This window comes from Triticum dicoccoides, chromosome 4B (assembly GCF_002162155.2).
Source record: "Triticum dicoccoides isolate Atlit2015 ecotype Zavitan chromosome 4B, WEW_v2.0, whole genome shotgun sequence".
NCBI lineage: Eukaryota > Viridiplantae > Streptophyta > Magnoliopsida > Poales > Poaceae > Triticum > Triticum dicoccoides.
The window spans coordinates 246,085,905-246,092,188 of NC_041387.1; positions in this window are offsets into that span (position 1 = coordinate 246,085,905).

Consider the following 6,284-nt stretch of genomic DNA (forward strand, 5'->3'; position numbering starts at 1 on the left):
TATTCATGCTAGAAACTTCCGTGTGCAGCGACAAGCTACTATGGGCTCTAGCATAGTTGAGTATGTTGTGTGACCTCTTTCAGTGGTAGACTAGCAGATGTAGGGGATGTAGGTTGGTACTGTCTACCTAGAGTAAAGAGTTAATGCTTCTGAAAGACTGTGTCTCGGTCATCCGTTTCTCAAACACCATGTAGTGCGAGAAATCCAACGGAGGAGATCGAGTCTTGCGGGGAAAAGTGCGCAAACCTCTGTAGAGTGTATAAACTAATCATGGTTAGCCGTGTCCCCGGTTATGGACGTTTTGAGTATCTAGTACCTGGATTTTCATGTGAATCTCATCATGTTATTTAATTAATTCTGTTTGGGTTTAATGATGATGCTTAATTGGGATTGAGTTGGGTGAACCTTCTCAATGTTTAACAACCACCATGATAGTTAAATAAAATTTATTCCTTTGTTGTAGGAAAAAATTGGCTTTATGCAAAACTGTAACCATAGAGCTTTCCTCCAGCCATATATGCATGTAGTGATAGCATTAATCTGTTCATTACTCTCTATGTGTTACATTGCCAGCATATTCCATGTCCTGACCCGTTTTCGGGCTACAACGTTCATGTTGCAGGCTTTTCAGACGACGAGTAAGGTGCCTTAGGTCGTGATCTTATACTCAGTGATGCCATTGGAGTTGATGGACTTGCTTTATCTTCCAAGCCTTCCACTGTTATCGTTATTAGATGGCCTTAAGCCATATTTATTGTAATAAATTCTCTTTTGAGACATTCGATGTAATAAGTGTGTGATTGCTACTCTGTTATAAATCCTTCAAGTACCGTGCATGTCAGCATTACCGATCCAGGGATGACACTGATGCACAGGGATCAGAATGTTTGAGGTCTGGTCGCTACAAGATGGTATCAGAGCACACGCTGACTGTAGGACACGACCACTAAGCTAAAGCCCTAGATCACTACTCTCTTCTCATTTCTGACTCCTCATATTTTCTACTCTTTTAGGATGGCGGATGCAAGGAACAAGTTCACCCAACCGGATGAAGATACACCCTTTGGACGCCACTTGAAGGAAGTCACTAGATACTTGAACATCGGAGTACCAAGCTTCACCGGGACCTACATCGCCACTTTACCAGAAGAGGAGCATTGGATGATTCAAGTTCAAGTTCCAGGAAGGACGTTCATGCCAGTCACTGAGCCCATAGAGTTTTCCTTTGATGCACCGACCTGGAGTCTAGGAAAGAGCATGGCAGCCCACATCACCATGGGACGCATTGGAGAAGTTTACCACAAGGATCTCAAGGATACTATTTACCAGATTTGTGGGCGCCGAGATGAGCAATAGGAGATGATCAACACCAGGAAGGATAGATCAATTGCATCTTTCATCCAGGAGTTAAACCAGCACATTCATCGCTAGGAGAACCAGATGTGCACAGGCATGATAGATCTGAAGAAGGCAATGACCAAGATCAAGGAACTGGAGGAAGAACTCAAGTCTACACATGATGGATATGAGGAGGAAATAATGACACTTGTGGAGAAGAATGATGATCTGAAGAAGAAGCTAAAAGTATTTATGGGATTCCCCGCGACTGGAGGAGAAGACGATGATTGCACTTGCCCGAAGAACTACATCATCATCGACGACACTGACTCGGACCCCGACGATAGCGATGATGACTTTGTTGATGAAGCTGGAGCAGATATCATGGAGTCTTCGACCGATCAATTTTTCTAGTCGACCACCATAACAGTAGTAGTATTCCCCCATGTATATAGTATAGTCCGAGCACTTTTGTAACGATAGTTAGACCTTGTATGCCCTTGTTTGAATTGATTGAAGTGATATTGATTGTGTTTTGTCTCATGTGCATATGGGTAGTGTTTTCTCTCTAGATCCATTTCTGTTCTATATTTTCATCTTTTCTAAACCCTTAGATGCCTCCGAGACGTGACAATGGATTTGCTTTTCCACCGGAGCTCACCCAGTTGATCCAGCAGTAGAATGCATTGATGCAGATGTTAGTCCAGAATCAGAATTAGGGGAACAACAACAACAACAACCCACCACCACCACCACCTGTTGATCACTTAGCCCGTTTCTTGAGGCTGAATCCGCCGGTGTTCTCCAGTAGCACCGAGCCGATAGTTGCATATGATTGGCTCCGCAAGATGGGAAGGGAGTTGACCACTGCAGGATGCACAGATGCAGAGAAGGTGCATTTTGCCACACATCAGCTTGATGGACCCGCAGCATCATGGTGGGAGAATTTCACAGCCACTTATCCTATTGACACCATCACATCGGACCAATTTCAGCAGGCTTTCTGTACTGCCCATGTTTCAGCAGGAGCTATGGCCATGAAGAAGCGTGAGTTTCGCAACTTGCGCCAAGAAGGACGTATAGTTGGCCAGTATGTGGATGACTTTAATAAGTTATCACGTTATGCCCCAGATGAAGTTGCTACGGATGCAACTAAGCAGGAGAAGTTTCTGGAAGGACTGAATGATGAGCTGAGCATGCAATTGATGGTGGCAACCTTCAACAACTACCAGGTGTTGGTAGACAGAGCTCTCATGATTGAAGGGAAGCAGCAGCAGATTGATAGCCGCAAGAGGAAGTATGGACAAGGGAAGTACAATTCTGGAGCTCAGCAGAAGCCTCGTTTTATCCCGAACTCAGGAGGACCTTTTCAGCATACCCATGGAGGAGGAAGTTCGCACAACCATAGTGGCCCCAAGAATGGTAGTGGGAATGGAGGAAGCAACAAACAGAACCGTACCAACCCATCAACCCTAGCCAAGAAGGACCTGAGCCACATCACTTGCTACAAGTGCCAGAAGACTGGACATTATGCCAATGAATGTCCTGAAGCTAAGAATGGAAATGGCAATGGAAGCTCTGGGAAGAAGCCGAACCCTTTCAATAGGGGACAGGTGAACCACGTTAGCATGGAGGAGGTTGAAGCCTAGCCAGATGCAGTAATAGGTAAGTTTTTGGTTAAGTCATTTACTGCAATCGTTCTTTTTTATACTGGTGCATCGCATTCATACATATCAAGGGGATTTGTGGATAAGTATAAACTGCCAACCCAAGCCCTTAGGTCACCCATGTTAGTAACCTCGCCAGGAACAGAGTATATGGCTAGTCTATGGTGTGATCGGCTACCATTAAGGATTGGTAACTATGTGTTCCCCACAGACCTAATAGTATTGGAGTCGCAAGGACTGGATGTGATATTAGGCATGGATTGGTTATCGAAGTATGGAGGGAACATTGAATGTGCCAGTAAGTCGATTTTGCTTACCACGCCAGAAGGAAGAAGCATCAAGTATGTATCGCGACATTTGCCGAAGAGGACACAAGTAAATTCCTTATCAGGAGTTGTACAGGGGGAAGTACCAGTGGTGAATGATTTCCCTGACGTATTTCCAAAGGAGTTGCCAGGCATGCCACCGGATAGAGACATTGAGTTTTTGATTGAGCTTTTGCCAGGCACAAGACCGATATCTAAGAGACCGTACAGGATGCCCGCAAAAGATTTGGAGGAAATTAAGAAGCAAATTAAGGAGTTACTAGATAAAGGCTATATTCGCCCAAGTTCGTCACCCTGGGGATCACCAGTGCTTCTAGTGGAGAAGAAGGACGGATCATTGAGGATGGTTGTTGATTATCGAGGATTGAATGAAGTGACCATCAGGAACAAGTACCCACTACCGATGATCAATGATCTGTTTGACCAATTGCAAGGAGCTAAGGTATTTTCCAAGATCGATCTGCGATCAGGATACCACCAGCTAAAGATTCGAGAGCAGAATATACCTAAGACAACTTTTACCACCAAGTACGGGCTATATGAGTATACTGTTATGTCATTTGGTCTGACTAACGCACCTGCATATTTCATGAACATGATGAACAAGGTGTTTATGGAGTTTCTTGATAAGTTCATCATGGTGTTCATTGATGATATGTTGGTCTACTCGAAGAATGAAGAGGAGCATAAGGAGCATTTGCATTTGGTACTTGGGAAGCTCAGAGAACATCAATTATATGCGAAGTTCAGCAAGTGTGAGTTTTGGTTGAAGGAAGTTGGATTCCTCGGACATGTTATATCCGGAGAAGGAATAGCAGTAGACCCCACCAAGGTTGCCACTGTGACAAATTGGGAAGCCCCCACATCAGTTGGAGAGATCCGGAGTTTTCTTGGACTCGCAGGATACTACCGTAGGTTCATTGAGAATTTCTCGAAGATTGCAAAACCCATGATGGAGTTGTTGAAGAAGGACACCAAGTTCAACTGGACCGAGGAATGTGAGGCCAGTTTTCAAGAATTGAAGAAACGTCTGGTTACGTCACCGATGTTGATTCTACCAGATCAGCGCAAGGATTATGGAGTATATTGCGACGCTTCTCGTCGAGGACTTGGAGCAGTGCTTATGCAGGAGGGAAGAGTTGTTTCGTATGCCTCACGATAGCTTAAGCCCCATGAGTTGAATTATGCCACACATGACTTGGAGTTAGCAGCCTTAGTGCCTGCGTTGAAGACATGGAGACATTTTCTCATCGGAAACCATTGTGAGGTGTACACGGATCTCAAGAGTTTGAAGTACATCTTCACACAAAGGAGTTGAATCTCAGGCAAAGGAGATGGTTGGAACTCATCAAGGATTATGATATGAGATTTCATTATCACCCCGGAAAGGCTAACGTAGTAGCCGATGCGTTGAGCCGCAAGAGCCATGTCAACACACTCATGACCGGAGAGTTACCAAAGGAACTAGCCGAGGATCTTCGCAAGCTATGTTTGGAGATAGTTCCGAGAGGCTATGTAGTAGCATTGGAGATTCAGTCTACTTTGATGGATAAGATCAGAGAAGCACAGAAGACAGACAAGGATAGTGCCGAGATAAAGGAGAAGATGAGCAAAGAAAGGCTAAAGGATTTCATGAGGATGAGCACGATACCTTATGGTTTGAGGACCGCGTTTATGTGCCTAATGATCCCGAGATCAGGATGTTGATTTTACAAGAGGCCCATGATTCGCCTTATTCGATTCACCCAGGAAATACCAAGATGTATTTGGATTTGAAGGACACTTTCTGGTGGACCGGAATGACGAAGGATATTGCGGAGTATGTAGCAATTTGTGATGTATGTCAGAGAGTGAAGGCAGAGCATCAGAAGCCAGCAGGATTGCTACATCCATTGCCAATATCCAAATGGAAGTGGGATAAGCTAGGCATGGATTTTATCACGGGATTACCCAAGACTCGTTCAGGCTATGACTCAATGGGTTGTAGTCGATCGTTTGACGAAGGTAGCTCATTTCATCCCAGTGAAGACCACTTATACAAGTGCTAAGTTCGCAAAGATATACATGACCAGGATCATATGTCTGCATGGAGTTCTGAGGACCATTGTATCAGATAGAGGAACCCAGTTTACCTCAAAGTTCTGGAATCAGTTGCACGAAACTTTCGGTACCAGGCTAGAGTTCAGTACAACCTTTCATCCACAGACAGATGGGCAGACCGAGAGAGTCAATCAGATCCTGGAGGACATGCTGAGAGCTTGTGCGCTAGATTACGGATCAAGTTGGGACGACAATTTTCCATATGCAAAGTTCTCTTAACAGTTATCAATCCAGTCTGAATATGGCCCCTTTCAAAGCTTTGTACGAAAGGAGGTGCAGGACACCGTTGTTGTGGGATGAAGTTGGAGACCGTCAGTTGTTTGGACCAGATTTGATTAAAGAGTATGAAGAGAAGGTTAAGCTAATTCGTGATAGGCTCAAGGTAGCCTAGTCCAGCAGAAGAGCTATGCAGATTCTAAACGCAAGGAGACAGTTTACGAAGTCGGAGACCGAGTTTATCTTCGTGTATCCCCACTTCGAGGACTTAAGCGTTTTGGAGTTAAGGGAAAGTTAGCGCCACGTTTTGTGGGACCATACAAAGTTTTGGAGCATATGGGAGAAGTTGCTTATAAGTTGGAATTGCCCGAAGGTTTGTCAGGAGTTCTTGATGTGTTCCATGATTCCCAGTTGAAGAAGTGCCATGCAGAGATGGCTGATATACCTCTGAGAGATACAGTGCCACTGGAAGCGATTCAGTTGGATAGTGATTTGACCTATGAGGAGAAACCAGTCAAGATTCTCGAGTTTGCGAGCCGAGTCACGCGAAGCAAGGTTATCAAGTTTTACAAAGTTCAGTGGATCCACCATACCGAAGATGAAGCCACCTGGGAGCGAGAGGAAGACCTACTGAAGG